The sequence below is a fragment of the Linepithema humile genome, chromosome 3 (assembly GCF_040581485.1).
Source record: "Linepithema humile isolate Giens D197 chromosome 3, Lhum_UNIL_v1.0, whole genome shotgun sequence".
NCBI lineage: Eukaryota > Metazoa > Arthropoda > Insecta > Hymenoptera > Formicidae > Linepithema > Linepithema humile.
This window is the reverse complement of record NC_090130.1, coordinates 21609529-21632510: the sequence shown is the minus strand read 5'-3', so window position 1 is coordinate 21632510 and position 22982 is coordinate 21609529. Positions and strand designations below refer to the sequence as shown.

At 35.0% G+C, this 22982-nt stretch overlaps 1 long non-coding RNA gene across 2 annotated transcripts in view; it reads left to right on the top strand.

Moving 5' to 3' along the window:
- Nucleotides 1-22982, top strand: part of LOC105668757 (uncharacterized) — a 116586-nt gene that overhangs the window by 84377 nt on the left and 9227 nt on the right. The gene's annotated exons all lie outside the window — the stretch shown is intronic.

The following is a 22982-nucleotide window of genomic DNA, read 5'->3' as shown; positions in this document are numbered from 1 at the left end:
GTTATTCGTGAGAAGGTTATATTAGTTTTTTTCCATTATTACATTTACATTAAAATAAACGTTTCAGCCTGTCATCAGGCCTTCTTCAGTATTATTATACAAAAACAAATAAAACGCAACGCATTAATTAAATAAACAGTATAAGAAGCGAAAAAATTTTTTTACAATCCATAGTTAACAGAAGTGTAGTTCAAAATCTAACGAACCTCCACTATACCTATACCATCCCTCCACTATATCTATACCATCCCTCCACTATAACTATGCCATCCCTTCCATACTTTTTATTCTTTCGTCCCTCTCCCTCACTTTTCCATCGTTACCTGAACATGTCTTTACTCTATTATCAACATTAAGATCTCAATCATCATATAGTATGGATCTAAGATTTCTCTTCTACCTCGCTTCTTCTCGGTGGATGAGCTCATATTCTACATGTGTTTTACTACAAGTATGTAAAAATTATTTCTATTTCCGGTCAGCGCACTTATTGTAACACAAATTCTCATTTGGTTCTTTATTTTGATTACAGTCCTAACGTCGCTAGATTTTGAACTACACTTCTGTTAACTATGGATTGTAAAAAAATTTTTTCGCTTCTTATACTGTTTATTTAATTAATGCGTTTGCGTACTGAAGAAGGCCTGATGACAGGCTGAAACGTTTATTTTAATGTAAATGTAATAATGGAAAAAACTTATTTATGAGATATATCGAGAGAAAGATTTTTTACAAATTTTCTTTGTACATTTGAAAGGCTTTATTTTATTTTAATAACTCTATTTAAAATCACTTTTTGACAATAATTGAAAATTTGTAATTTTATCCAATAGATTTTATGTGCAATTTTGATAAATACCGATCGCAAAAAATATTTTTTGTATTGTATCTGAAATATGTTTTTGCAATTGTTTGCATCTTATAAATTGTATTCGAGATATTTGCCCGAATATCTTTCATTTAGCGTTTCATATCTGAAACGCATTTATATCAGGGAATATTCTGTGAGAGGACACAGCCGGGATGAAGGAAGGGCATTTTCGGCGAAATCTCGAAACGAGATCTCCGACGAGACATACCACCGGCTCGCTCGAGAGACGGTAATCGTCACCGATGATTTGAATGTCCATGTAATCTGACACGGCGGCACAACAGGCGGGGGTTTGTTCAGGTTTGTTCGAGGAGAATCCTGCAGCTGCAACTGCGAAATTCAAGAACAGGCGACAGCGACATCGTCGCCGAGGGGGGTTGCAGCCGGGGGTGGTGATGCCGCTGACGGCAGCGGATCTGACGAGCGGGCTGGCGGGGTTCTGAAGGGAGCTGCGCGCACTTGCAGCCAACCCAGTCGTTGGAAGCGAGACCGACGGTGGAAGAACAAGACAAGGAAAAAGAGCAGATGCCTCTGTTATTGCAGGTTTCATCTTTCGTAACACTACACCTCCGCTCGCTCGCGAGTTCTCTGTGAATCTTTCGGTATCCCCCATATATCTTTCGCAACGCGCCATTTTGATTCTTTTCTTCTGAATTGACCTAGTGTCGGACAAATTGAAGAAATGAAAGATTATTCTTCGCTGCTCGTTTCCGTATATCGCTTTTCTTCTTCTTTATTTCTCCACGACGCGCTGACATCTTTATCCTCAATGTGTGGAAATCTTTTTATGTGGAAATATTATTACATTTCTAGTTACTTCTATAGCTTCGGGAAATTTTTATTGATAAAATTGCTCAAAGCGCATTTCAATGCAAATGGAAATACGAAGTCAGTGATTCGGTCTTAATTAAAACTGCCTGCAGACGGAAGCGGCATTGCGATATGCGAATCTCATTCGACTTCTGTAGCAATCAGCATATCGGACGTCGTTCCAATCTTTAAAACCTTTCCTTTATACCGGTATCTATTAATCGATCTATCTTTTAGACTACGTTTTTCACCGTGATAGTTCCGGTGGCGTCGCAAGACCGGTACGATCCGCCGGAATGACCAGTTTTCCGTTTAATCTCCGGTTCGTAGGCGGAGCGGCAACCGAGATGCCGCACGATACGTCGAACAAAAAGGCCCGTGAGGGAAAAGGAAGAATTGGAAGGGCGGCGAAGGCATTGGGATTTCGTGGCATTCAATATTTCGATCGATGCTTTTGGATCACGGCCTTTGATCTTACGGTACACATGCCGCCCACTTCTTCTTCGCTCCGTGTATCTTTACCTTCATTCAAGGTGGCAGTTTTTTTTTCTCTCCGATCCGAATACCTCCGTCATCCAACCGTTTTACCTCTCGTCGATATCTCAAGGGATCTGAAAGTATGAGCAATCGAAGAACCGATTCCTACGGCTTACTGCCTTTCGCGGCGTCTCTCTTTGCCAAGGGTGTCGTTTTTCGAAGAAACATCGATGAATATCCGAGAAAAACCGTCGTAGCAACAAGAATTGAGAGAGGAATTCGAATACAGTATTATAACTTATGAATTTATATTACGATATAAATTATAATGATTTTAAGAGAATATATCACACACACACACACACACACAGTCATGTTAAAGAAAAGAAACAGATGACTTTTAAAAAAAAGTCAATTTTAAACAACATTAAATGACACTTGAAAAAATATATTTCTTACATACATAAATAGGAAATTTGACTTAAAACTTAATTTAATCTTTTAAATTTGATATTTAAAAGATATTTTACTAATGCCCTGTTTAGACTGGAGAATAATTCTACTTGTAGCTCAGTCGAATGGATAGTTTGACTGGTTAAAATTATACTGAAGTTAGCTTTAATCGTATCAATCGTATCAAATAATTTTTTATCCATTTAAAAAAAATTATTTTGATTGTAGATAGGTTTTGTATCTATTATTAAAAATTATAATTTGTATTAATTATTATTATGAATTTATGTTATTAAGTAATACTTAATGATTTTTCGCATAATTTATGACTTTTCGCACAAATTTATATCGCGGTCGTATCTCAAGTGGAGAGATTATAACTGAGATTATGTGACTTGAACCTGTTCTATAGCTAGTGCAGGACTCGCGAATGATCAATCGCTGTACTTTTTACCATTTTCTTATGATTTATTTATTTTCGCGAAGCGCGGTTTACGTCGTCGCGCGACTTGAAACGTATGCGCCAAACATCCTGTCGTCGTCGTCGGTCTATCGCCCCGTTGCATCCAGCTCTCGTCCTTGTTTTTCGCTGCGGCAGCATCCGCAGAATTGACGTCTTCGAGGTTAAGGCAGGCCGATAAAACCATGAAAAATGGAAAAACCTGTTCCTCTTCCTGTGTCGAGGATGAGACGGCGATCATTACATGCTCGAACGCACACAGGAGTCTTGAACGCGGCGGATACCCACCTCCGTTCAAGTATACTCGCGGACGCGAAGGATACAAGCGGAATCTTGATGCGTCCGGAAGCGTGTACCGGATTCCTTTTATTTTCTCAGGTATTTTTTTCCACATTTTGCGCTGCGCAGTTGGTCAGACCGAACTGACCGTTGGGTATAATCAATAGACAAGGCAATTTCCTGCAGTTTTCCGAGATTATTTGATACTAAATAAGCAAGGGTAAGCTCTATTTTTAGAGATAAATACAAAAGATTTCGAAGAAAAAATCAATTCTTTGAACGGTCAATACAAACAAAAAAGTTTATATGAATATGTGTACAAATTCCTAAATTAGGAAAATATGCACAATATTATTGAAATAAATTTGTATTTTATCATCTTAAATTTTTTTTAATTGTTGCATGTAAAATGAAATAAGAATGCATTTAAATCATGGATGAAGATAAGAGGAAAGAAAATGCAAAATTTAATGGACATAAAAAATATAATGAAAAAACAGAATTACTCTTCCTTGTAACTTGGCGATTTGGAGCGTTATTAAGAATGTAATATTTGCGATATAAATCTCCTCCTCCGACATCGACAGGAAGTGAAATAGATAAAACGGAACATAGAATCCAGCGCTACTCCTTCTAAACACCGGGATGAATTGAGCTTGCACGGTGGATAATGATAAAACCGCGCGCATTTTCTCGGCTTTGATATAATGATAGCCGGCCGGCGGCGAGCGCGGTTACGCAGCATTAAGCCACCGTTTCCAGTTCGCAGCAATTATTTATAATCCCGCATCCCTTGCCAGCTTATCTGCATATCGTAAAACGCCGCGAGCTCGTCAGGACATGTAAGCCTGGGCCGGACGACTTTCGCAAAATGGATGTTGAAATCCGCCACATGATGTACAAAATATAAAAGTACATCCGCACGAAACGTCAAACCAGATATATAGAGCCAAAGCAATCCGTAATTGTGTTGACGACGATAGCTCCTTAAAAAACAGCACGACATATTAAATTATAATTTTATGAACAGCGTTTATGCGGAAAGCGAGCTATAATTCATACTACCTGTTGATAATCTCTTGAAACTTTCTGAGGTACACCGCTACTAGCGATTGTTGTCGCGAAAGAATGTTAAACCTTGCGTAGTTCCGTTAATGATGTGATGATAATTTTATGACTTCTAAATCAGCTGTTTTATATTTTTTGATATTTAATTACAATATCTCTGAGATAAAATTATATATATTTTAATATTTAACATATCGCGATCACAGAAAGAATATGAAATATTTACATTTAATCTTGTACATTTAGCCTAATTTTGCCAAAAATTTTGAAATATTATATATATGATTCTATTCTTTTTTGTCGGTATAAGTTAACACGTTTTCAGCTACGTGGCAATCTAATTGTAAGGCCAATCTATAATGTGCTTCTTGCGTATTATATAGTTTCTTGCTTTCTGCCTTTCGTATTTTTGCTTTTTATATGTTTATCGCATAAAGTCAAGAAATACCACGTTTTACAATTTCTCCTTTCTGAATTTTCGAAGAAAAAATGCCTTTTTATAAAGGCAGAAAATAAAAATCAAAAAGCACATTGTAGATTGGACTTAACGTGCGTATAATGCGTCTCACACCGAACTTTCCGTTCAGGAAAGTGTATTTTCCCTTCTTTGTCTTAAACTATGCAAATACAACGACAATTTGTTAAAACAAAAATTTTTGTTTTGTTCTGCAACACATTATGAATATTACATTTTTTTATAATAATGATTTTTATAGTCGTATAAATATTATAAAGCATATGTTATGAAAAGTATTAGTAACAACAATGTGGGACGTATGCAATCGTAGCGTGGACAGAAAATCATTGAAAATCAATATCCGGCAGTAAATGGTATTTTAAATGTGTTAAAAGAATTGCAATTTAAATTTAAAAAAATACTATTTTCTAAAAATGCAATTTACTGAATAAATCAGAATGAATCGGAATGGCGCTAGCATTAATTTAACATTTTACGTAAGTTGACATTCCAATTAACATCATGTACAAATATTTTATAGTTTTACTGTAACGCTCTGTTAATCCGCAATTGCGTAGACAATTTAGCAACGACGAAGCCGTTAACGAATGACCGCAGTTATACGCGCGAGTTTTTCAACGCGATTAAATCGCGAAGAGAGATATCAGGTCCGTTTCGAGATAATATAGAGGGGAGAAAACGTGTCAAAGTCGGTTTTACGAGATCTAACTCTCGTAGAGGAGTTGATAAAAGTGTGATAATGACGGTTACATTTATGCGAGTCCAGCGGCGATTTAATCGCGAGCTCGCAACGGCGATGTAGTATGACGAGGGAGAAAAAGAAAAAAATCTACTCGCGTCCGCGGACAAATCCGCTAATCTCTGCGCGGAACACTCGATCTAATTTATTCGACCTCATAGATTATTCTGAAAAATTCAAGTAACTTAATAGACACGGGAAACGGTCATTTTCATAACCTGATTTAATATCAATCTCCGGAAGCATCATTTATGTAGATAACATATCTACTATTCGAGGATGTAACTTTGATTAGAATTAAAATCAAATAGAATCGCTATTTCATTCTTCACCGCTTACTTTAATAATGAAAATTGATAAAATTACATATTATTTCCAGTAATGTGTCTAATTTGTGTGATGGTGTTATTGCAAGATTTGAGATACACGGAGAAAATTTTATATCAAAAATTACTATGTACAGTAGTGGCAGTAGCCGCGGATCATAAAGGAATTATAAAAATTTTTACTGTGTTTTTCATACATGAAATATAGTAAAAATTTTCGGTCCACGACTTCATGGTCCGCGGTTACTGCCGTACATAGTAATTATTTATATAAAATTTTCTCCGTGTACTAGCATCGGTAATTAAAAACGTGTCAATATTTTACTAAAATAAATATTTATTTTTATTTATTTATATATGAAACTGCATCAACATAGATAGCATAGACAAAGAGCTGCAAACGGCTTAATAAGAGGGAAACTTATTATTGCCTATCGCCTCGTTAATCGGTGTCGGTTAGCAAAGTCGCTCCGCCGCGGGTAAAGTCCACGCTGACTACCGTCTTGACGGGAAAAAGGACGAGTTACTGCGCCTACGGAGACACACCGGCTAACGAATGAGCCGACGTCGAGCGAACACGCTTTTCCCAGGGCGATTATGGTTCTCGAGCGACAAACGGTGGCGGTTTTAAAGTATCGTACTCGTCGCGGCGACGGCGGCCCTCGATTAAGCGCCCGCCGCCTGCTGCCGTCGCTGCATTCCGATCCTCCTCTCTCTTCTTCGTGAAGAAGCCGAGCCAGCCGGCTTCCCTCGTTCCCTGGAACGATCCAGGGATCCGGTATTACGAGAGCGCGCATTATCGCGCATAACAGCCGATATCCGTCATTCAGCGCGATTAAACGCGAGGCGACGCGCCTCCGACGCAACGCTGCGGGCGTTCGCACTGACGAAGAAGATGCAGCTGCATAGGAGCAAGTAGCTCGTTCTCATGAACATTGATCGAAGTTAACTATGATTTAACTGGTTCTCCATCTGTAGAGAAGCAAGCGCTATTTTACAGTCGATTAATCAATGTAAATTGAAGACCATAAATTACAAAGAATATTTTTAATGAGATAAAAATAATTATCAGCGCGCGAATGGGTTGAGCATCTAAAAATTAGACGAAACATCTTAATTGTTATTAAATTTAAAAGATAATAAATACTTTCTGGAATACAATTCATTATCAAAAACCAGAGAAATATACGAGAACGTAAGTTAAAAAATATATATCATACATTTAAGGATTCAAAAATCATTTTAAAAAGTTTTTTTACTTTAAATTATAAGCGAATTTTATTTCAGTACTGATTTATCAAGTATTATAACTTTTCTCATCATCCGCAATCAACATTGTTACGTTTTGTGTTTAATTCATCAACGTTGCTCGACTAAATCACGACGCTTTTTTACTCTATCAGCAATTAACTGCGACGACAGTCTCGAGGGCGAGTCACCGCAGGCATTGCATGCATAGTGAACTTCTCGGGGTTGAAGACCCCTGTTTGTGAAACGGAAGGTTTACCTGCGACAGTGGCCCGCAACAGCCGCAGGCATATTCTGGTTGGAATTTATGCCTAAAAGGAAGCGGGCGATAGCCACAGGCGATTCAAAGGCCTCACTCGAAGGATCCGAGTGATTACGCCTAGTCGTCTTCTTAAGATTGACTGGGCGTTGGCTTCGGGTCTCCTCCTGAGCTCCCACTGCTCTTCGTATAATCGGCCGCTCTGCCTTCGGGGAACGAATCTCCGTATCTAAACGGTCTGCACCGGTTCGGCCCTTCCGCTTCCTTTTCACGATCATCGACATCTAGTTAGAAGGGGAGTTACGGGATATTCGCGTCGATAATCGGCTATATTCACACGCGGAGCGTTTCAAAAGAAATTATTAATAGATTGGTTGTAATGCTAATCGTTTCAGCCAGAAAAATCCTTGGAAAAGAAAAGATTTGAAGATAAGTATCTAATTTCGAATAGTTCATAAAGGAGGTCACAAATTTGGCCAAAATAAATGAAATGGAATAGCTTCATTTTGATGAAAGAAGGAGGCTCCATAAGGCTGGTTTTCGGCCCTGTTTGAACTTTATTTTAAACTATCAGAAGCGTTTTATTATTGTAAGAATTATCGAAATCACATGATTTTAGCTTAAACGGATGTATTTGACACCTGTTTATCCTGTAACTAATTAAATCAAATATTTCTTTATCACTTAATGTCGTAGAATCATATTTTTGCTTAATACGCTCAAGTTTATTTTCTTTTAAAATATCATTTTTTAAATGTCTTTTGCAACATCTTGTTTTTCCTTGAATACCTTTATTGATAAATACATTAAGTTTCCCCTGCGCTGATAACACTACTAGGTTTCTTGAAGTATTACAAATAATGCTATAACTATGAGTTTTAGCAGTTCTTCCAAAAGGAATTGTAACAGTTGATTCATTTTGAGAATTATTATATGAATTATTACTAGCTGCTTAAGATTCATCAACGTCCATTTTGTCCACCAACGTCCACCAACGTTCAGGGAAAAAAGTCAAATAAATAATGGTTACGATCTAGGCCCAGCGTAAATTTAATCGTTGTGGAGTAAAGAGGATCGGAGGCCAAAGCAAGATCTTGATTGCCAAAAAAAATTTTTTTCCTTTTCTTTAATCAAGAATGATAATAAACGTTTCGGTCGAAATTTCGACCATCTTCAGTATATAAGTCTAATATAATGTTCAGGAAAAAGAGGCGAAAAGAGCCGTTGCAAGGTGTTCGTGCATAAATTCAAATTATATTATATATAACCATAAGGAGTAAATGTGCCCAACGAATTGAATAGAATTACCTTTTTACCTTTTCTACCATTTGACCAAGTTGACACATTTATTCCTTATGGTTTTAACACTTCGGTTTTTAAGTTGTAACTAAATATTTTATTATGAGTGTTGAAGGCGAATCATGGGGCAAAATCTATCTCTGGCTCTTTCATTAGAATTCCAATTGTATATCTCCTCACATTGGATTCTAATTATTAAGAAGATATCACTGCGTAGCTTATAGTTTTTATTTATTTTATATTTTAATGTTTCGACTATCAAGACAATGTTTTTATTTTGTAATTTTTTGTATTGTCACTGAGGAAGGCCTAACATAGGCAGAAACGTTTGATTTTAAATGTAATTTATATCCATAATATAATTTGAATTTATGCACGAACACCTTGCAACGGCTCTTTTCGCCTCTTTTTCCTGAACATTATATTAGACTTATATACTGAAGATGGTCGAAATTTCGACCGAAACGTTATTATCATTCTTGATTAAACAAAAGGAAAAAAATTTTTTTTGGCAATCAAGATCTTGCTTTGGCCTCCGATCCTCTTTACTCCACAACAATTAAAAAAGTTAAAGCTTTATTACTAAATGTTTCACTACTAAATGTTAAAGCTTCACAGAAAATGAAATAACATACACTGCCACTCATTAATCAATACACCTTCAGTTTTCACAGTATCAAGGCGAACAACAACACACAACGACAACAATAAAATTTACAGCGCGTAAGCGCCCAAAGCGAATGCAGCTTATATGTTGACAAATCGGTTTCAAAACAGCATGTATCTGATATTACTACGAACACCTCGTGATCTTGCACGCGTATTTTGTTTATTTCCAGGGATCAGACACTCAGAGTGTTGGTGGTAAAAATGGGACTAATTAGTTACAGGTGTCAAATACGTCCGTTTAAGCTAAAATCATCTGATTTCAATCATTCTTACAGTAACAAAACGTTTCTGATAGTTTAAAATGACCAATGATTCAAACAGGGCCGAAAACCGTTCTTATGGAGGTTCCTCCTTTGCAAGGAAAATAGTCTAAGATAAAAAAAGAAAAACTGGCGTTTTGGTTCAGATACCCAAGTGTGGTTTCCCAGTAATGGTGCTGAATCCTCGGAACTAGGGATTCCTATTTATGACAATGTACCTTCCGGGAACCATGATACCTCAGCCAAATCATTATGGTCATTTTCTTCTTTCTCCCAAAACTAGCTACTCTGCAAATCATCAATCAAAATCTATAAAGCTGTTTTTTTTTTTTTTTTTTTTTTTTTTTTTTTTTTTTTTTTTTTTGTGACCTCCTTTACTGCCTTACATTGAAAAATATAAAAATATTTAATATTTTGACATTAATATTTTAAAAAACTGTATCTCAAAAATACGTATTTCTTGAGATTTTAATAAGCTTTTAGAGATTTTACTTTCAGCCTCAACGTACTTTGCAGCTTTGCATGTAAATTCTGGTTACTTCATATTTTACTAATTCCCGCGAAAGTACGCTCGCGTTTGGGCTACTTTCTTTGGAACATTAGTTTTGGATTACCTCTGAATTTTAATCCGCGTAAAATATTTATTTATAATTTGCTCTTCACGTTGGCTTTGTTATACTGCTATCCTTCCGACCTTCTCGCGTCTCGCGCAGTTGTTAGTGTTAAATTGATAAATTGTCCCGAGAATTAGGATGAGAGATACTGTCAGGTTGTCGAACAAACTGTTCAGACGATTTACCGTTTAAATCAATCGTGCAGGTAAATCTCTAGAAACTATGAATGTCTCTACGTGGCTACCATGAGTGATATCAAGACGGAACTAATCCTGTTATTATTTACTCGATCGTTTCAAAAGCAATCATAAGTAGAGAGAAATATGAAATTAACTTCCTTTCTTTCCTCAAGTTGCGTCGTTCTCCTACAGATTTGTTTATTTCCTAAAAACCAGCGAGAGTGAATGTTAGAAGCGTGGGATTTAAGTAAATTAGAACAGTCGCCCGGAAGGCGGAAGACCCAGGTTAAATTCCCAGCTTAGCCACTTACGCCCTGATGTTTTTTCTCTCACTCTTCCTTCTTTCTAATAACTTCCTTTCTTTCCTTAATTTCGTACATTTAGATTCTCAAAAATGAGATCAATAGAGTCCGACCGAAATTTCGATTTCGGTTTTGGTTACGGCCAGTTTCGGCCAAAAATCAAGGTTTCGGCTTAATTTCGATTTCGGCCGAAACTAAAAAAGTGGTTTCGGTCGGATTCTACTTTATAATATATTATTTTTTATTTTGTAATATTGCGTTTTATTTGTAAAAAATACTTTATATTTTAATAAGATATTAATAACATCATATTTTTTTAAAACAGTACATAAATTTTACACATTTTCCAACGGTTTTTTTTAAATTATATAGCTTTTTATAAAATTCCTCCAAAAATTTCGGTTTCTGTTTCGGTTTCGGCCGAAATTGAGTAAAAACCGAATATTCGTTTTCGGTTTCAGCCGAAACAAAAAAAAGTGATTTTGGTCGGACTCTAAATATATGTAATTTTCGTACACTTTAGTATCTCGAATCCGAGATCGTGTACACTTTAATAATGTCTCTAGTAGACGAATTAATTTTCTATATAAAACATTAATAATTCTCGCACTAACATCTAGCGATGGCTTGAGATGCCTTTCAATTGTATTAATATAACATTTCAATATTATATAATATAACATTCCAATATATAACATTAATATAACATTTCAATTTGTGTTAATTTGATTTATATCATACGAGCCTATCCTTATATATTATAATAATTTTAAAAATATGAATATTAATCACTAATAATTTAATGAAGTATAGAAATACTTTTTTCAGATAATGGAAATAATAATATGTAGAAAATATACAAATGCATCGCATGTTGCAGATGTTACACGGGTTTGCATTATTTTCATCGTCGCTTTACGATTTTGTGACATATTTTGCATTGAAGAAAATGTTCCAACCAGAATCTTGTTGCATTAATAGGAATTCTGGTAGATTTAACCAGAATCTGTCGGTTTCGTCCAAAACCGAACAGACAGTTTGTTGAACTCCACGGAACATTTTTCTCAGTGCACAAACCACCTGGATTTTCGAAAAAAAAAATGATGTCAACAGACTTCCGAATTATTTCAAAGTTGCATAAAGAACTGTTCCTAAAATATAACAGAATTCCTCTGAAGAATTTCTCTGAAGAGTTCCCTCTGACGCAGGTATTCGATTATAATGCGGTCACGTGGCCGAAAATATTTAGAAAAGGTCTAAAGAAAAGGTCTATGCACTGAGTCACCCATACAAATCGTACAACCCGCTTTCAGAAACGTTTACCTTGAATTCGAGCAGGTGTTCTACATCACTGTGAGAAAATTTAAGGAATAGATGATTTCTAAGATAAAAAACCCCGATAAAAAGTTGCTTTAAATCAGTGGTAATTCACCACATCTCAAATATTTCAGTAATATTGCGTCCAGCATTCGTTCGCTAACTTGATAAAAGAATATAGAAACAATCGAGAGGTAAAATGATAAATATCGATGCATTTATTTTAACTTCTACAAATAATTGCCAAATGCATTAGTATTTTTTTTTTATTAAAAGAAGAAAGGAAGAAGAGTCTGGAAAAAATGTATCACTGTGAATCCAGGAGGCAAACGTCGACAAGAATTGCGCGATTCGACGAAATTACGCTTCCTTTGAAACGTGATTACGCCATAGAAATCGCGTCCTCAATGCGCCTTCTTCGGACTCGAAATTTTATCTCTGACATCAAGGCTGCATACCGGAAAGCGCAGTCCTTTTTCCAGAGAGCTGAGAGGTCGGTGCAAACGGCATTGCGCGCTGTGTAGTTGGTGAATGGCAACTCGTTTGCATAAAGTTTCGTGTGTAAATTGTAAGCCGGGGGTGCGTGAAACGAGTCCGGTGTCCTGCGTGAACCGGGGAAGGGAACACCAGACCCGCAGAATTAATAGCGACGTGCAGGAACGGTTAGCGAGTAACCCCCGCTTCGTCAAGCTCGGTGACTTCGCGCGGCCTGCATAACCAGCTGAAATAATAATCAGTGGTGTAAAGTGTCGAGTAATTGGATACCACTTAAGAATGCGGCTTCTCGTTAATGTGATAATTTATGGAAATTCTCGTAAAAAATTTTATGTACATCTTTGACGTTTAGTGTAAAAAAGAAAACAGTCACACATAATTGCTCGAGCAGATACTTCAGTTTCTCAATCTGTTCTTATTAATTTATCATTCAGAACTGCGTTATGTATTAAAATTTATCTTGGTACTTCAAATATATCATAAATTATAATTATAAATTTTATAAATATTGAATATTTATATTAAACAGTAAAATGCATTTATGACGACGCGAATTTCGGACAATTTCCATATCCATCGAGCAACTTACATTGCATATGGGCGATTCCATGTCAAATCGGATAGCAAAAAAATACATAATTTTTGTTCTGCCTGATTTTTTTTGTTTTTATACATAATATTAAGATATATATTTTTGTCAAGTTTCAACGCTATAATCATAGTGTTTTTCGAGATATGGAATTTTTAAATTTACACGAATTCCTAATGACGAATTACAAAATTATTACAAAATTATTACAAAATTATTACAAAACAATTTTTACAAAAATTATATATTATTGAAAAATTTGTTTAGTCACGTATAAAGTGTGATAAATCCGCTTTAAAATTAGTGGTCGCAGAATTCTCTATCTTAAACCGTTTGGAAGTTATAGTGTTCTGTAGGTATCGTGACTTGCGTGGTTGACATGGCCCATCTACACGCTGTCTTTAAGAAACTATCTTTAAGATAGTACGTTGAAGTAAACTGCACTTGAAACGACTATTCAGCTACATGCTGTATTTAAAGATCGATAGTTTGTTTCGTTTCGCGCAATACATAACTTCTAAAAGTATTTTTTTTAGAATTCGAGCCTGTCAAAAATTAATTGTTTCCTAATTCCTAATGAACTACCAATGAATACAAATATATAATATGGCGCTACAATTATATAATAAGTGGTCTACTATAATTTTTACAAAAAATATGTATTTGAATACTTTTTTTAAATTTTTAATCCCTTCCCCACGGAATTCCAAATTTTAAAAAATGTTGTAATATTCCTTGATTTAATACCTTTAAAATGAGTCCAGGCAGAAAGTGTGACGTCTTTGGGAATGTTTCGAAAAAAATAAAATTCCACATTGCGTGCGGTTTCTTACGCGTAAGAGAGGCTCGCCAAAGAGATGCGACGTTAGTACAATAAGATGTAAACCACGGAACTTCTGAAATAATATTTAAGATAGTTTTTAAGATAAAATAATATGTATATAAGAAAATTATATCTTTATTATTTTTACATATCTTTTTTGAATTTCATCCTGATATATTGCTCTCTTATTATGACGATTCGGATTTTATTTATTAAAGATGAAGTCTGTCTGATATTCTGTTTAATAAAAATATAATTTTGTTGCAAGTTTTGTCTTCGATAATGGAATACAAGCGTGCAATGTTAATGTTCCTTTTATTGTCTGTGCTTTCTCAAATCGGTCTTTCAAATTATTTTCTATTTTCTTATGTTGTTCTTGCGTAGTATAAAAAAATGCAATTTCTTAAAAATGATTTTTGGCTCAATTGTATAAATCTTTAGATGTCAATATTTGTTTTTTTAATCCCGTTCGCTGAAGACTGGTTCTTGTTGCTAGGCGTTTTACTGTACCGCCATCACAAGGTCCTTTTCCAGAGATGTGGCAATGCCATTCAGCTTTAATATTCAAATCTTCATTATGATAGCAAAGGTTAATAAAATTTTTTTTGTTTTTGTATTGTGCAGAAACGCCGTCACTAAAATAATATATTTTTTCTATTTTCGAAAAACTTTGTTTAAGATGTTCAATTAAATATTTTTGAAATAAATAAACTGCAAGTGTCATGTTTTAGCCAATCTGATATTATAACAATCGATTTTGATAGAATTTTCTCTTTATTTTTATAATATATGACGAAAGGATGTAGATTGGCTTGATTGTTATTCTAATGGAATCCTTGAACAGCATCTTGCACTGAAAAGGCATAATTTTCAAAGAAATCACAGATAGCTAAAAATTTCCCTGACTGTAAATTTTCTTTGATACTATTGTAAAATCTGTTTTGCTGGGTGGCTATTAGAATCCGACCAAAATTTCGGTTTCGGTTTCGGTTACAGCTGGTTTCGGCCAAAAATTAAGATTTCGGCTTAATTTCTGTTTCGGCCGAAACTAAAAAAAGTGGTTTCGGTCGGACTCTACTTTTATGTGATCTCAATAATAATAACTGTTAATTTAATTTAATTGTTAATTTAATTGTGATTTTAATTTTAAAAATGCAATATTATGCTTTAAAATATATTATTTTTTATTTTGTAATATTGTGTTTTATTTGTGAAAAATACTTTAGATTTTAATAAGATATTAATAACATTTTATTTTTCAAACAGTACATAAATTTTACACATTTTGCAACGGTTTTTTTTTAAATTATATGACTTTTTATAAAACTCCTCCAAAAATTTCGATTTCTGTTTCGGTTTCGACCGAAATTGAGTAAAAACCGAATATTCGTTTTCGGTTTCGGCCGAAACTAAAAAAAGTGGTTTCGGTCGGACTCTAGTGGCTATAAAAGCATGCTTTTTTAACGCTAATATTTTTTCAATTATAAAGGTATCTATAAAATCAAAAGTGCATTTGTTCACGGTTTCTAGATTTGTTCTATTCGTTCTTAGGAATTCACGTAAATTTAAAAATTTCATATCTCGAAAAACACTATGATTATAGCGTTGAAACTTGATAAAAATATATATCTTAATATTATGTATAAGAACAAAAAATATCAGGCAGAATAAAAATTACGCATTTTTTTGCTATCCGATTTGACATGGAATCGCCCATATATATCACATCAATGAAGGGTGCGCATCTCGTCGGGGATGGGTGTCTCATTGCCGTGTATCAAAATGCGATAACTCAGATGATTCTCGCCAACTGAAGCAGCAGACAATTGAAGTGAAAGAAAGAATCCTCTCTCTTCGTTCCTATGCTTACTTGGAATGCAGTAAGGCCCTACCTTCCCTCTTCGCCGAGGGATCAAGGATACACTAAAGGACGATAATCAGGGCTACCCTTATAGTCGGACAATGCGATCATTCAACTCGCCATCAACGTAGTGTTGTACGGAAGAAACTTCGGAAGAAGTTTGAAATTCCTAAATTTTTTCCCACGTTACCTACTCCTACGACACATAACAGGGATGCTTTCCATTTTTTTTGTCCTCGTGAACCTTTTCTTTCCCTTCCGTGCAAGATTCAGTATTATGCCTCGACGCACGTGTGCATCTTGGTCGATGATAGGATAAAAAAAGATAGGAGAGTTAATCCTAATCATATACGACATTCGAAAATAATAAGAAAAAATTTTTGAGAAAAAGAAAACAATCTTCAATATTTTTTTAAAGTAGTATTTTTTGTTATTTTATCATTAAACCAAAAAATTCTAATATTTTTTGCATACATTACATTATTTTTTACATACTTTACGATCGCGAAATTCTATGTACACACACATATATAATTTGATGCTTTATAATAAGTAATTTAATTGCAAAAATATTGTTATAAATTGATTAATAATTGTTTAAATATAAAGCCAATAGAGCAAGAGCTGGATCGATTTGCTCAAAAATTCCTTTTTTTATTATAAATTTATACAGACGTTTCGGCCAAGGTACGTGGCCATCTTCAGTGTAATACAAAAAAAAATCCTTAATCTAAAAGCTACTTTATTGATTGTCATTACCAACGCTTCTCTAATCATGTACTAAATTTTATATATAAAAAATTTTTTTTGTATTACACTGAAGATGGCCACGTACCTTGGCCAAAACGTCTGTATAAATTTATAATAAAAAAAGGAATTTTTGAGCAAATCGACCCAGCTCTTGCTCTATTGGCTTTATATTTAAACGATTTTTAATTTAATTAAGGAAGAGCAATAACCTAATATTATTTGATTAATAATCTTTAGAACATTTATTTTTCTATTGGAAATATCTTACTGTATTTTGTAATTGCAATGAAATAATCATATTTGTCCAGAAACAGAAATCGATCGATTATTTCATAAAATCTTAATTATGTACTCAACTTTGACGTTTCATGTCTGTTCTTTTTTATCATCAAAAATCCATTCATGGACATCCATTACAATCGTTTTTCTTTCTCTGGTAGTAGCAAGGGTGAAAAAAATTGCGCGGCTTTCGTGACACGCGACGTCTCAGAATATTTCAACAGCACGCCACTTATTGATCCACTTTCACTCTATTATTATTAACAAAGAGTCCGATCGTTATTATCGCCAGTGTCATTATTCATCTTATTGCACGTTAAAGGATCGATTAGGACTCGCAGGCGATCATCATGAAAATTGCTTCTACGAACTTTCTGGGACGCACGTGTGCGCTAATGGTGGTCTTCGTTTCTTCATGAATCATTTGGAGTTGCGAAGAAGTCTCCGATATTTGTATCTCTTCACTAACAAGTGTGTAGCCGTGAGCGAAATTTTGGCAAACTACAATAATGTGACGTTAACAGAGAAATGAAATGGCTCGTTACACCTCGATGCGAGACAAATGTCTCTTAAAAAAACACTCGATTCCTCAAACTCAACTTTCTGAAAATTTGTTGAACGGATGCAGACATGCTGCATTAACATATATACTTTCATTTAACTTACACTATACATATTATCAAATAAAATCAAAACATTTTATTATTATTTTACGACAATAATAAATTTTAAATTTTAAATTAAAATTTGGCTCTAAACAATTAAAAATTTGAATAACAAGAAATGGGTAAAAGAGTCGTGTACGCTACTAGTGCCAATAGAGACGTGTATTCACTTAGCAGTACATCTTATTCATCATTTCAATTGTAATGTTTAACTGAGCAACATCTCCTGAAATGATAATTACGTTTATAATTTCTTAAAACTTTGCGGAGATAAACTCAGTTTTAATTTCTGACAATGTTTGGAGTTTGACTACGTTAATTATACATTTTTACTGAAGATGATCCAGATCTAGGATTGAATTGCTGTGTGAATACGTTTCTATTGACACTAACAGCGTGATTCGATCTATTCGATCTATTCGATCTATTCGATCTATTAGATCTTGAAATCAGGTGTGAAGTTAGCATCCCCATTTTTCAATCCCAACTATGGAGGGTTAATCGCCGAAACTCTTTTTAAAAATAAAAGAGAACTCTAGAACTCTTCAAAAAGAAGCTGGAACTCTAATTAGAACTATGAAATTTGAATGTTGGGTAACTTCACCCACTCAAAAGCGTGCATAGCTCTTTTACTCATTTTTTGTTATTTAAATTTTTATTTTGCAAAGTAATGTGCACAAAAATACGAACAAATATATTTTTTGTAACTATTAAATAATTTGAGAATGAAAGGGTTATTTAAGATTTTTAAATTATCGACGATAATATTATAAATAAGAATTAAAAAATTAAAACATTAAGATTATAAATAATTTATAAGTGCGAGCCGCAACAAATTCCGCAATTTATAATATTTTATAAATTTCGGTTAATTAATTTTAATTATAATTAATTATAATAATTTGTCTTAATTAATTTCATTAGCGGATTCGTTTTCAGCGACAAAAAAATCTATAAGAACCATTTTGTTTGGTGTGTGATCTAAAATTATTACACAATGTTATTAGTGGCCGCAGGTATTTGAAACTTTAAAATTCAGTCACAGGAAAAAATGACCTGTTGTATAAGAATATGACGCAAATAAAATACAAAGAAAAACACAATCGACTAGAATAAAGAAAAGCAAAGGGACAAATAAAATGTGGAACGAGACATCTATTAGGATATATGTATATATAAGAATAAGTGGTCCTTTCTTCAAAGAACTTTCTTTTACAAGAAACCCGCAGAAGACCGCTTGCAGAAGGCTAACAATAAAAAAATCGTTGCTTCTACTGAAAAGCATTATTGTCTTTGAATTAAGATTCATTTACACTCACCTGCAAAAAAAACGGGTCACCAAACTTTAGCACAATTTTTTAACATCTTTGAATAGCGATAACTCAGCAAAAAATCATCGTATTGGGATGAAAAAAATCGCAAATTAAAGCTTGAACATTCCTTTTAACAGCCAAAAAACCAAAATTGAGTTATGCAAAATGTTTTACAAAATGGCCTTGAAAATAGACTTTGGGAAATAGAAAAAAAAATTTTTTTTTTAAACTATTGCGTTGCTCAAAGGAGTTGACTGCCGGGTACAAAAATGTATGCGTTTTTAAGCTCATTTATTTCCTAACAAATCCATATTTAAAAAATTTTTCTTCGACCGTTTTTGATAAAGTTATACCGCATTTGTTTAGACAAATGCAAAGTTCAAACAAATAACCCTAAAAAAGTATACCATACATATTCTTGAAGAACATGATTTATAAATTACTGAATCCAGAAGGTAAACAGTCGGATATAAAAAAACGGTTATACGGTTTTACGGTTATATAGTTTTTTTCAAAACGGCATAACTTTATTAAAAAAGATCGTAGAAAAATTTTTAAAATATGGATTTGTTAAAAAATAAATGAGCTTAAAAATGCATACATTTTTGTATCCGGCAGTCGACTCCTTTGAGCAATGCAATAGTTAAAAAAAAAATTTTTTTTTTCCATTTCTTAAAGTATATCTTCAACGTCCGACATTTTGTAAAACATTTTGCGTAACTCAATTTTGGTTTGTTTGGTTGTTAAGAGGAATGTTCAAGCTTTAATTTGCGATTTTTTTCATCCTAATACAATGATTTTTTACTGAGTTATCGCTATTCAAAGATGTTAAAAAATTGTGCTAAAGTTTGGTGGCCCGTTTTTTTTGCAGGTGAGTATACATATCCGTACCGTATCCGCACCGTATCCGGATCGCATCCGTGAATGTAGACATTTTTGAAGAGAATTGTGTATTTTTTCTTCAAATAAAATGATGTTTATAATGAACATACAAATTTATTTGTAAAATAATATTTATCATGAATAAAATTACTTGGTTGGTCAAGTTCTTGAGAAATACTCTGCCACAGTTTTTCTTTATAATTTCCATCAAGATATTTTGGATGGGAAAGATTGTATAATTCGACGTGTTGTCGCACTAATTCTATAAATTTTTCATTATCCATTTCTTTATTTTAAAAGAGTGCTCTCGACATCGCAGACTGATACAAAATGAGACTCAAAAATCTGAACGCTACATTGAAGCCTATTTACACTTGTCAGTAACGGCACGTTCAGTTCCGTCCGGTCCGTGAAAATATCGTCACCAACGACATCTGCAATGTCGGTACGAACACGGACGATACGGATACGGAATAGTGTAAACACTTACATTTAATCATACGGAATTGAATCTAGCATCCGTGTACGGATGTGTACGGTATGGATACGGTACGGATATGTATAAATGGACCTTTATTGTCTATCTTCTTTCGAATGTCAGGAATACAGTCCCTTTCCATTTTTTTCTTCAAATAACAGAATGGTGTCGTTTTTGTTATTTTATACGGTGAATTTTCTATTTCTTCGCAAGTCGTAAAATCGAAGAAATGATCTGACAGAGACCCATGCTTTCGAGTAAAAATGAAGAACAAACGAGTGTCTTTAATGAGCGAGACGGGCGGTAGCGAAATAAGTAGCCGCGAGGCGAAGCATACCAAGGCATAAATCAAATAACGAATCGCGAGAGCGTTGTCCTATTAGTATTTACGAAGAAAATGTCAGAGCGACAACCGATCGCAGACTCTTCGCGCTTCCACCGCACCTTTAAACCACATTCACGTCACTTACGTAATGCGATGAACTCTCGCGGAGCGTCCTTTCTCTTCCTTTCGACTATCTCTGTCCTTCGCCAATAGCGTCGACATAACGATGCTGCGGAATCGGAAGAAAAGATATATTTTTAGATTTACTCTTTTGATTGGATTTCCGAATGATCCTCGTGAGCTAGGACTATGAAATTACATAATTGGACTGATTAGGAGGTGAGGAGTTTAGTGGGCGTATATACATATAAATATATATTTAAAATTTAATCAATCACATTACAAAGAAAATTGGAACATAACTTAATATTTTTTCATCAGAAAAATATTATCAAATTAAATATAATCTTCCCATTTTTTTCCGCTTAAAATTTCTTATTACGCGAGAAAACCCAACAATAGAACAATATTTTCCCCATCGATTTCTACGCCATTGCGCAGCGTTCCACGGTCTTCTTTCGATTCTCCAGGTACCTTCTTCTCACCCACGATACAGCTTGCGCAACTTTATTCTGTTACTTCACGAGGATTTGCTCGCACGAAGCTAACCTATCCCCCCCATCTGTCGGAGCAGAGATCGGCGCGGGTGCCTCGCTTGATGTTGGGTAATCCGACAGCAGCAAGAACATCTTAAAGGATGCATCCTGGATAGATTTATCGATAGCGCTATGTAGACGCGCTGTGTATTCGGCGCGCCGCGGATAGAGTCGCAACACGATTGAGCAGCCGTGAGTCGTTACTTTTCATGTTCCGATACGAAGAATCCGACTACGTTGCTGTCGCGATGTACAAAAGCTTTGTGTCCCGTGAAGATGAAGACTTCATATCTTAAGAACTTAATACTTGCAATTAGCCATCAAACGATAATATGAAATTCTTCAGTATGATGAAATTTGACTTCTATTATTTCTAATTGAAGCGTTCAATTACAATTGCATTTTTCAACATATCTCTCGATTAAACCTTCCGCTTGATTGTGCGCATAGCTTCGTGAAGAAATATTACCGTTTTTCGTCATTTTTATATCTAGAAATTAAAAATGTCATACAGCTTCGGCAGCCGCAATATATCAAAAATTTTTATTCGCATCATTGATTCGTTTTAACGAGCTCGTTAATTCTACAATTATGCGAATGAGGCAAGCGATGACGCGCGCGCGAAAACAGTTTCCCGGCGCGCATCCTTACAGCATCCTTTCCCTTTCATCGTGCAGCTCGGCGGGAGGTGTGAACGGACCTTTAACCGGCCGGAGAACACCGATCCACACGATGGATTATTTCATAAGCATTCCCGATACGGAAAAGTTCATCCTACCGCTTGCATGCGCGCGAGAGGCGATCTCAGGCGGTGCGGTTGCGCAAAAGCAATTACGCCGTCTTGGAGGAAGAACCGCCAGAGCGACTCGGCGAGCACGCGTAAAACCGGAAGTCGGCGCCGTGAGATCGCGAGGAACGCGAGAGACACGAAGCACCGCGGACTGAGAGGTCACGCGTGGCGAAACGCCGCTCGAGTGACCTTCTTCGCTGTTTTCCTCTGGAATTCTCGGAGGTCGTTCGTGACGCATCTAATTCCTTCGTGTCGGGGAAAAAAAGAACGAGTGAGAAAATGCTCGTTTTTAAATTTTTCGCTTGCAGCATTCGCTCGTAATTTCTCTTTAAAACAGATAATGTGAATAATTGGTGGCTTATGGAACTCTTAACTAATTTTAGGAAATAAAAACTCTTTTATATCTCTATTTAATTAAATCATTTAGAGGTAATTTTAAAACAACGTAATTTATATTTGATTTTCTATATATGTTCCGAGTTAAACGCTGACATATAAAGCCCGGAGAGTATTATTTTACGAATAGTTCAGCAGAACCAGTTGCCTCATCATTTTGTCAAAAGATCAATATCTAATTATCGATGTTCGATTTCAGCGATTTAGATTAATCCCGTGCGCGAGTATAATGTCCACGATAGATTTAATTAAAGTTCGTTAAACCGCTAATCGATTTTGACGGAGAAGTCGTTGCTCGCTCGATCCGGGAGAGCCACATTTAACGATTCGAGACGAAATATCCGTAATCGATGCAATTAAGCGTCTTTAGACTGCAGCTCGGTGCAGTCGACCTCGTTATAGAGAGCGTCACGTTTTCGCGGATGCAAAACGATGCGAATGACGTCGATATTCCTCGAATATCGCCGCTAAATCAGTAACATACCGATATCGGAAACCACACGCGGACATTTTTGGCTATCGATAGCCCAGATTATGAAACGACGAACTGCACTCGCTTCTAATAGTTAACT